Genomic DNA, 11,058 nt, shown 5'->3' with positions numbered 1-11,058 from the left:
ATGCGATTTTTTTTGTCACCTTGCTTGTTAATATGGTCAATTATATGGATGGTTTTCCTAATATTGAACCATCTTTGCATTCCTGATATGAATCCTACCTGGTCATAATGGATAACCCTCATGATCCCTTGCTGGAGTCTTTTTGCTCATATCCTATTTAAGATTTTTGCATCTATGTTCATTAGGGAGATTGGTCTGTAGTTTACTTTCTCTGTTTTTGACCTACTTGGCTTTGGAATTAGTACCATATTTGTGTCATGAAAGGAATTTGGTAGAACTCCTTCTTTGCTTATTCTGTCAAATAGTTTGTATAATATTAGGATTAGTTGTTCTTTGAATGTTTGATAAAATTCATTTGTGAATCCATCTGGACCTGGGGATTTTTTCTTAGAGAGTTCTTTGATGGCTTGTTCAATTTCTTTTTCTGAAAGGAAAGGAAAGAAGAGAAAAGGGAAGAAACAGCTCAGATCTCTCTTCTGGCACCTTCTCCTCCTCACTACTGGTTCTGGGCCCAGGCAGAACAAGGCTGCTGCCTCCTCCTCCCAACAGTCCTTCACCCACTGTCGGACACTGATTACCAGAGTCCTCCTCTCATCCTCTCTTCTCCAGGATCCATTTCCCTAGTCCATTACAATGAATCACAATTGGGGATGGCATTGAGGGTTGGCATCACTCTGCCCAATAAGAGACTGTGTTGCATTTTGGGCAGAGAACGAGACACAGAGCAGCGAGCCCTGAGTTCAGGTCCCTCTTTAAAGGGGGACGTCAGCCTGGCAAATGACTCAGCCTCTTGACCCCAGTTTCCAAATCTGTAAAATCAGATAGCAGCTCTGCCTAGCCCCAGAATGTTGTGACACCCAAGTGAAAGAATGTGAATGAGGCACTTGGCAAAATGTTAAAGAGCTATAGACATCTGAGTTCCTCTTTCTGCCCTCCTTTAAGCAATCTCTCAATAAGTGAGCGTTGGGCACCTACCATATGCCAGGTGCTGGGCTGAGCTAAGAAAGAGGCAAAGCAGAGCCCCCACCTCAAATGGAGGGGACAATAAATGTATATAATGAATAAATGGGAACAGAGGCAAGGCAATGGAAGGAAGAGGGGCTGGGAAGAGCTTCCTGTAGGAGGCACACTTTTAGCTGTGACTTGAAGGGCACCAATGAGGGCAGGAACTAGAGTGGAGGGGGGTCAGTGTTACAGGAAGTGTGCGTGCTTTTTCCACATTGGGGTGCCCAGGACTGGTCCCAGTCCCCCTGGAATGCAGGGCCCTCCAAGCTGTCTCCTGTGGTGGCGACCACACCTGCTGCACTGGACACCCATCCAGGGCTTTCAGAGCATTACCACTATGGTCCACTTTCCTTCGAGGCACCAGTGGCTGCCTTTTCTATTGGCTGGTCCAAGGGCAGCCTGAGGCAGGGGCTCTTGCTCTCCATCTTCATGTCCTCCAGGTGTCAAGGAGAGGACGGATGCTTAGCAAGGCTGAGCTGACTGATTTTAAAACCAGATTATTTAAGGGTGGAGTGAATGCCAAACATGGAGAAAGGAGGGAGCAAATTCCTCATTAGACCTCTACCCTGATATAGGATTCCATGGCTCTGGGCAAGCTTATTCCCCACTCTCAGGCTCATTTTTCTTATGAACACAGTTCAGGTGATGTCTGCATTGTGCTCCCACAGGGCTTACAGGATCTTACAGTTAGAGCTGGGAAGCACCAACTACCTCATTTTGCAGACAAGAGGGAGGACGTGGTTTGCCCGTGGTCATGAAACCATTAAATGCACAAAATAGGATTTGAATTCAGGTCTTCCTGGCTCCAGGGCCAGCGTCCACTCTACCACAATGCTTCTGGTGAGGCTCTGAAGACATAACACCCAGCAAACCTTAATGCACTGTGTAAAAATGCCACATATCATTATTTTCTAAGGCTGTACCCATTGCAGCCAATAAACATGGTTGTGGGGCAGTAGCTACCCCAACTACCTCCTCTTTCCCTCTCCTCTCTTCCTCTCCTCTCTCCCTGTCTCTGTCTCTGTGTCTTTTTGTGTCTCTCTGTCTCTGTCTCTCTTCTCTCTATGTGGTTCCCTCTGCATTTCCATCTTTTCCTAAGTGAGCATCACTCAAAGGATACTACCGAGACCATGGCAGAGAATAAGTTACTAATCCAACACTTCTCAAGGACACTATGTATGCCAGGCTCTGGGGAAGTGTAGGGGAAGAGCCCCCATATATAGTGTTGTATCTAGACAGTCTTTTGGAGCTCAAGAGCCTAAATGGTAGAATTCACTCTGCTGCTAACTTTCTGGGCCATACTGAAGGAGACCTGTCTCCTCTGTGGCCCTCCATTTCTTCCTCTTCAAAATCAGGGGGTCAGATTATGTAATATCCAAGTTCCCCCTCATCTCTATGATTCTTTGAGACCTATGTCAAATTCCACCTCCTTCAGGGAGCCTTTCCTGATTCCACCTCAACACCAATGATCCTTCCTTCTTTCTTTCCACCTTTCAATTATAGTATGAAAGCATTATGTTTCATGTACAGATATGCTTTTTTAGTCCTTATTCTGGGGAAATCAGAAATGTATGTCCTTCCCATTAAAAGTTACTGGCCCCATTGTTCTGCTATTTCAGTTTTCATTGTCCTTTGTTCAGAATAACCCTCTGATACAAATGCATCATGCAGTTTTTGCCCATTTTAAAGAGGGGTGTTATATTTAAAATGGTTGAAGGCCTTAAACTGTAACAGTTAAAAGAGTGATGTTGTAAACTGTGGTGAGTTAAAATGGTGGAAGAGATAAATTGTGATAGATATAAGAGAGGGTGAGTAAATTTGACTGCAGAAAATATGTTTTACTACAGTGTCTTGGTTTTTAAATCAAATATAAGGTGGTCACCAGGGAAATATTCCCAATTATTCAAATACCCAAGTCAACTGGGTTTTATAGAGATTTTAAATAATACAAATGTGGAATTAAAGAAAAGAGAGAAAGAGAGAAAAAGGAAATAAGTATGAACGGCCTTAAGCCAACATGGCCTAGACCTGAGTCTTAAGAGAGAGAGAGAGATCAGTCAGTCAGTCTTTTAACACTCACCACAAGGACTGTCTAAGCAAAGATTCTAGTGACACCAGGCCAGCTCCATCTCAGCTGACTTCACCAGAGAGAGTTCCAGCCAGAGTCCTCCTTAAAGAGCCTTCCAGCCAGAGACTGTTCCAAAGGGCCTCTCTCCAGAGCCTCCAGAGGGACAGAGTCCCCTCAGAGGAGCTCCAGCGAGATCTCCTTAGAGATTGTCCTCCAAGAGCTTCCCTTCTCCAGAGCCTCTCTCAAGAGATTCTTCCCAAGCGATCCTCATCAGAGATCCTCCAAAAGGATTTTTTCTCAAGAGATTCTGCTTCTTATATAGGTTTTTCTCCTATGTCACCTCCCCTAAGTCCTTACATCTACCAATCACTGTAGATGTTTTCCAAAGGACTTCCCATCTGAATTCTTGCTAAGTCGACAAATCTCCTCAGTAAGTCTGAACCAGAAAAAAATGCTTCTGTGTCGACTAATCTCCTCAGTAAGTCTGAACCAGTGAAAACACAGCTGAGTCAACTAATCTCATTAAGAGAAAACTTGCCCGACCTTTTTAGGTACCTAGCATCTCATTGTATCAATTCTAAAAACAGGCATGACTCAAAGAACTCCTTGCCTTATTATAAGCATGGGTCCAAGTACTTTCATTGTTTAGCAAGGAGTTTTCTCCCCTAAAGCAGTCTTAAGTATGGGTGGAGTAGAGGTCCTCCCATTTCTGATCCTGGCGAGTTCTCACATCAAAATGGGGAATGTTTCCCAGTAGGGAATTTGTTCCAATGGAGGATTCCTCAATGTGGAAATTTTTAACATTCACAAGTCTGAGAAATTTCAAGATTTACAGGGGGGAAACTGAGACTCAAGCAAGTGTAATAATTTGCTCACTATCCCTAAGCATTAGATCTGAAATTGAGGTTAATATGTTCCAGCTTTTAGCCCAGCCCTCTTTCCAGGATACCTTATTGCCTGAAGTAAGACTAGAGGCTCCTCGAGCAACCATAGCTTCCCTAACTAGTTTCTCCTCCATTTGCTAGAATGAGTCTATGAATCAACATTTATCAAGCTCCTATGATGAGGCAGGCATGGTGCTAAGAGCTGGGAATCCAAAAAGAATCAAAAGACAGTCCTTACCCACAACCAGCTTATAATCTAATAGGAGAGACAACATACAAACCAATATATGCAAAGCAAGCTACATACAGGGTGAAGAGTTAATAATTTTAAAAGGATATGATTAATATAGGGAAGGCACTGGAATTAAGGGGGGCTTGTTCTGTATGGCTGACAGAAATATTGTTTCTGTATAAGAGGAATAGCCCTGGAGCCAGAGGACACGTGTTCAAATTCCACCTCTGATATTTATCACTATGTGACTTTTGACAAATAGTTTTCCAGTCCCTAGTCCTCAGTTTCCCCATCTGTAAAATGAGAGCATTGGACTCTATGGTCTCTAAGGCCCCTTCCATTTCCAAGTCTATCATTTTTCTTGTAGCTACTCTGACACAGAGAATCCAGAGTCCTTTTCCTTAGGTCTCTTCAGAAAAGTGGTTGAAATTTTTCTTGCCCCAGCAGGTCTGGATGCTAAAGAGACTGTATTGATGACTTCTTCACAAGACAAAGAAAGACCAAGTGAAGCCATTGACCAGCTATCACCAAAGCCCCAGAAAGGAAAAGGACATTTTGTGGGGGTGCAGAGGCAAAGAGCAAAGCCAGCCTTGAGACAAGAGCTGGGACATGAGAAGAAAGACCTGAAGTCCTTAATGAGCTGCTTTCCAACATCACACTGTTCCCATGAGGGTATTATTTTTGGCTAATTTAAAAACTCATTGACAAGTCAGTAGCATCACTGTGGAGCCCAAGCCTCTGTTTCTAGAGGACAGAACTAGGAGCAAAAATGGGCAGAAGTTACACAGATGAGTTCCTAGTCTGGATGTCAAGGAAAAAAACCCAAACCAACTTCTGGAAGGGACCTTAGAGAGATGCACTCATGGGATCACAGGTCTAGAGCTGAAAGGATCCTCAGAGATCAGCCATTCTAACCTCCTCACTTCACAGATGAGGAAACTGAGACCCAAGGAGGGGAAATTATGAGGATTATAGAGGACTTGGTCAAAATGACACAGGCAGAAAACATCCATGGGGGGATGAAGATGAAGAAAAGCTCTCGTGTTTAACCCTCCAAAAATGGAATGGGCTGTACATCAGGAGGCAAAGGGCTCTCTTTCCTTGGAAGTCTAGCAGAGACCAAATGATGACTGGTGGAGTGAGAGGGCTTGGGGTGTTTTGTAGAAGGGTCTCTGGTTATTTGCAAAAGGATGGTGAATGGTATTGCCTCAGAATTAAGTATTTTCTGACAGAGATTCTGGTTTGTAAAATGGTGATAATAGGGAGTTCATACAGCTCAGAGTTAACAGGAAACCTCTAAGATTACCTCGTATAATTCTCTCATCTGACTCAGGCCTAAGCAGAAGAAATGACTTATTCAAGGTCATAGAGGAGGCAAATTTCAGAGCCCAGACTTGAATTTAAGCCTTTGAACTCACAATCCAAGGTTCTCTCTGGTATCTGATCGGTTCTTGGATTCCCAATCTCCTAGAGTGGCTGAGAGGCAAGCACAGTGTAAACCTGGAAGTGCTATAGAAATGGGAAATATAATGAACAATAATAATGCTTCACCGTCCTCTAAATATGTGACTCTGGCAAGTAGCTTCAATTCCATGAGCCTCAATTTCCTTATCTGTACATTTTCGCTGGCTGCCTCCTATGGCTGAGAAGCAAGCTCTCCTTCCTTATGAGCTTGGGAAAGTTGCTTAAGCCCTCTGAGCTCCCAGACAAGCCTTTGAGACTAAAGCTGCAGAGAAGGTATCACTCTGTTGGCTGTTGCTTTTCAAAGAAGACCAATGATATTACTATGGTGGGTAATGAATCATGGGTGATGACTGGCATGTGATGTACGTAAGGCAGAGCTGCACGAATCATCCATCTGCCTCTGTCTTTCGGAGTTGTAGGTGTCTAGTAGGAAGACAGAAGTCAAGACGACTGGCAGTGGCCAGGGATGCAGTGGATGACCTCAGCATCTTCTCTCTACGACCAGAGCACCTGCTTCAGCCTCCTTCATGGCCATTCCTCCAGGAAATGTCTTGATATGCTTGGGTAGGAATCTCCCTCATTCACAGGCGAGTTTGCCCTCATCCTGGTTTAGCCTATGTGTCAAGATGGTTTACTGGGATGTGGTTGCTGCACAGGCTACAGCTACTTGGAGCCATAGGTAAGAGCTAGATAACAGTTGGAAACCAAAGGTGGGTGAGGATCCCTGAAGAGGGCTTGGCGGGTCCTTCCAAAGGGGTACTAGAATTCCCTTAACACCCAACACCCCTATTTGCCCCCCCCCCCCCCGATTAGTAAAGAGCCAATAGATGATAAATTCTTTGAGGTCAATTTTGTCATTTGATTTCCAGCACTTAGCATTGTCCTGGAACATAGTAGGGCTTCAATATGTTTTCACTAAGGCACCTATATAGAGATAAGAAAAACGAGGCTTGATGACATTAAGGCTCTGGCTCTATGTCACCTAGGCAGAGGTGGAATTCAAAGTAAGAGCAAGTATCAGTGCCAATCATGAAATACTAACTTCCTTTGGAAGAGCCAGGAGCCAGGTCTGTACCCCAGAGCAAAGCCCTCTCTCTAGGCTAACTCCTAAATTTGAAAATCACCAGGTCCTCCTTAGAATCTTGTCAGGGATTTTGCCTTCAATCTTCCCAGTTTCCTCTTGGTAGAGAGCTATTGTAGATAATGGAGAGTGAATCTTGGAGGGAGGCTTGGATTCGAGTTCTACCTGACAGTTACTAGCAGTGTCATTTAACCATTTTACTATCCAAAATGACTCTTGAAATTGTAAAATACACAGGAATTCTGATCAGCGTTAGCCAAGGAAATTTCCATAACAAGAGTTTCTTGTACTTATTTTAAACATCTCCCTTTGAAGACCCCGACTTCTTTTTTTACCTTGAATTTGTTTCTCTGTCCTCTTCATATAGTTTGCTAATCTGACTCCTGGGTTTATTGCTACCATCATGCATTCATTTTTCATTTCCTAAACATACATGTATTAAGACCCTCCTGTATGCAGAGCCCAGAACTAGGTGCTGTGGGAGACACAAAACAGCTTCAGAAAATAAAAAACAAAGTGACTCTCTTGATGTGCCCAAGTTGTAGTGACTGCATTGTAGAGGTACCAACTAAGGGCTATGCCATTCTAATGTACAGCCAGTTGGGGAAAGCTTCCCAAAGAAGGTGGCATGTGAGTTGGATTTTAAAGAATAGATAGTGATTCAATAACTGAGGAAGAAGACTAAGGGATTCTAGACATGCTGCAGCTTAAACCAAAGCAAGGAGGGAGGAAAGATGGCTAATGTACCAAGGACAGAGTCATTGAGCTTTGTCAGAAGGCAGTGGGCAGATGAGAATCCCATCAGGAAATGCTGCTAAGTTCAGGGGGAACCAAACTGTGGAGGCATTAACATTAGGTAGGACCATTTGGTCTTTTTAAGGGAGTCAGTTGAGCAGGAAAAAATGGCTAGAGCTACAGATAAGGTTGATTAGTCTAAAGGACAGTACCTGGTACATAGTAAGCAATTCATAAAGGCTTGTTACTGGTTGTTTGTTTGTTTGTTAATCTCCATAACAAAATAACACCATGATGTTATGATCAATGTACCATGTGTTAGACTGTAACTGATCAGATCAATATGATCTCAGAAGGTTCTATTTAGGTACATAGAGCCCATATGAACATTTGGGACATAAAATAATGAGATAGAAAAATGTGAAATAATAAAGTAGCTTGGATCATGTCTTTTGATTCACAAGTGAACTGCATAGTAACACAAAGCCATTACTCTACTCTCTCTTCCAGAGACATCAAGCCTAGTGGCAAAAAAAAGTCAAGGTGATTGGGGATGGCTTGGAATTCACTGGATGACCAGGGTGTCTTCATTCTCTAACCAGTCTAAGAACTCCATAGTGCCTACTTCAGCTGCCTTTATGGCCACTGGATCAAGTTGTTCACATTCCCTTGTGCTTCTGGGGAAGATTTCACATGCCTGTGTAGACATCCTTTTAACTCACTGATGGGTTTGAGGCTTGGAAGTTACCTTCAACTTGGTTTAGTCTATCAGATGAGACATTTTTCTCCCCCAGAATGTGGCCACTAAGCATGCTATAGCTTACTGAAGTCATAGGTGAGAGCTAGGTGGCAGGTGGACAGCAAAAGAGGAAAGCAGCCCTATAAATTGGGCTCAGCAAACCATCACACAAGAAGTGGCAGTCTTTCCAGAAGACCCCATACACTCCTGTTAATTAATAGATTAGAAGGGGAGAGGAGGGCAGGAAGAGTCCTTTAGGACATTATTACAATTTGCCTTTATTACCTACCCAGTTAGGTTTTCACCAATGGGGAGAGAGAATGAAAAAAAAAAAACTAACAAATGAACAACAGATTATTATCTGTACTTTAGGAAATGATGAACACTAAGCACTCAGAGAAACAGGAAAACTTGGATAGACTGATGGAAAATTATACTAGCAGAATCTGGAAAATGTTAAAAAAAAGAGTGGGCTATTATACATTTTTTATTATGAAATGCATACATAACACAGTTTGTTGTATACTTCAATATCTGACCCTCCAAACACTTCCTTCCTTCCTTCCTTCCTTCCTTCCTTCCTTCCTTCCTTCCTTCCTTCCTTCCTTCCTTCCTTCCTTCCTTCCTTCCTTCCTTCCTTCCTTCCTTCCTTCCTTCCTTCCTTCCTTCCTTCCTTCCTCCCTTCCTCCCTCCCTCCCTCCCTCCCTCCCTCCCTCCCTCCTTCCCTCCTTTCTTTCTTTCTTTCTTTCTTTCTTTCTTTCTTTCTTTCTTTCTTTCTTTCTTTCTTTCTTTCTTTCTTTCTTTCTTTCTTTCTTTCTTTCTTTCTTTCTTTCTTTCTTTCTTTCTTTCTTTCTTTCTTTCTTTCTTTCTTTCTTTCTTTCTTTCTTTCTTTCTTTCTTTCTTTCTTTCTTTCTTTCTTTTCTTTCTTTCTTTCTTTCTTTTTCCTTCTCTTCTATACATAAAAGCAAATACTGTTAGAGAGAGATGATGTCACTGAACAAGCTTTTTTGGTAAATAGACTTTAAAATAATGAAGACAACCCATCAGCCTTCATCAAATGTACCTCCATCTATCTGTCACTCTTGGAATAAACCTGTCAGGTCTAATGGTTGCATGGTGAGCCTTGTCAGTGCCAATCTTAACACCCAGAGGCCCACAAGAGAGAGACATCACTTAGACTGCCTATCAAGTCATATTTCTTCATCATTTGATGCCTAAGATGATGACTATTTTCTTGAATGACAGTTCAAAAGATCTTACATAAACCATCATTTAAGATGGAAAATACAGCCAGTTGGTCCTCTGGCTATCCACAACAGGATCACAGATTTAGCCCTAGATGAGAATTTGGAAGTTGTATAGTCCAACCCTATCACTTAACAGAGGAGGAAGCTGAGGGCTATAAAAGTTACAAAACTTTCTCAAGGTCACATGGATAGTATGTGGAAAGAAAACATTTTCTTTTAAAATATTTCTTTTTTTTACAAATTAATTTAAAAACATTTTTTAACATTCATTAAAAAATCAGTTCCAAATTCTTTCCTTCCCTTTCTCTCCTCCCATTCCTTAAGAGTACAAGCAATTTGATATGTCCTACCTGTGTAGTTGTGTGACATGTATTGCTATATTAACCATGTTGGAAAAGAAAATACAGATCAAAAAAAATCAAGAAAACATATAAAATATACTTTCTAACTCTATCAGTTCTTTCTCTGATAGTGTATAGTATTTTTAATCACGAATTCTTCAGAATTTTCTTAGAGCATTGAATTCCTGAGGATAGCTAAGTCATTCATAGTTGATCGTTGTAAAATATTGCTTTTACTGTGTACAGTGTTCTCCTGATTCTGCTCATTTCATTTTGTATCAGTTCAGGTAAGTCTTCCCGGGTTTTTCTTGAAAGAATTCTCATTATTTCTTATGGAAAAATTGTATTTCATCAAAATCTATATCATAACTTGTTCAATCATTCGCCAATTGGGAGGCAACCTTTCAATTTTCAATTCTTTGCTAACATGAATAGTGCTATAAATGTTTTTGTACACATAGGTCTTTTTCCATTTTTTATCTCTTTGGGGTATAGTTCTCATTGTAGTAGTGCAAGGCTGAAGCATATGCACAGTTTTAGAGCTGTAATGGTTAGAATGGGCTTGTAAATTATAAGAGTAAAAAAAACTGTTGTGGTTGTTTATAGAAATTAATCCTCAAGTTACAAGACTGTTAATAGCTCTAATGGCTTTATTATAGTAATATAACGATAACAAGACAGGGAAAGATAGAAAGGAGATAAAGAATTACCTATGCTAATAATCTAAAGCCTAACAACTCAGTCTATCTCCAAATCTCAGTCTCAGAAACATTATTCTATGTTTCCAAAACCCTTTATTAAATGTCATTTTATTGCATTATGATTTGAAAATTTTATATTTATGTTTTTCTTTTAAATGCCAAAAATGTCTTATGTTGCTGCTAAATGTCATGAGGTTTGTCATTTTTTTGTGTAGATGCCATGTAACACTGAGAAAAAGGTTTGTTCTTTTCTTTTCTCATTGTATTTTCTACATTGGTCTATCATATCTAACTTTTCTAAAATTCTACTTATTTCCTTACCTTTTTATTTATTGCTTTGTCGTTATTGTTGTTAGATTCATCTAGTTCTGAGAAGAGAGAGTTGAGTTTTATCATTACCTCCCGACTCTCATTTGCCATCCCCTTTTTGAATGCTATACTCTTTGACACATATATGTTTAGTATTGATATTACTTTACTGTCCATTCTACCTTTCAGCAAAATGTAGTTTCTCTGCTTATCTCTTTTAATTAGACATATTTTTGCTTTTGATTGATGTCA

At 41.0% G+C, this 11,058-nt stretch overlaps 1 long non-coding RNA gene across 1 annotated transcript in view; it reads right to left on the bottom strand.

Annotated features, from left to right (window-relative positions):
* Positions 1-210: 210 nt before the first annotated feature.
* LOC103097642 (uncharacterized) overlaps positions 211-11,058 on the bottom strand; it is an 87,160-nt gene continuing 76,312 nt past the window's right edge. The window contains exon 3 of the long non-coding RNA XR_008915933.1: positions 211-424. This is a non-coding gene — a long non-coding RNA (uncharacterized LOC103097642). The remainder of the gene's footprint in view (positions 425-11,058) is intronic.

This window comes from Monodelphis domestica, chromosome 1 (assembly GCF_027887165.1).
Source record: "Monodelphis domestica isolate mMonDom1 chromosome 1, mMonDom1.pri, whole genome shotgun sequence".
In the NCBI taxonomy this organism is placed as follows: Eukaryota; Metazoa; Chordata; class Mammalia; order Didelphimorphia; family Didelphidae; genus Monodelphis; species Monodelphis domestica.
The sequence above is the reverse complement of the archived record's forward strand: the minus strand, read 5'-3'. Positions and strand labels throughout refer to the sequence as shown.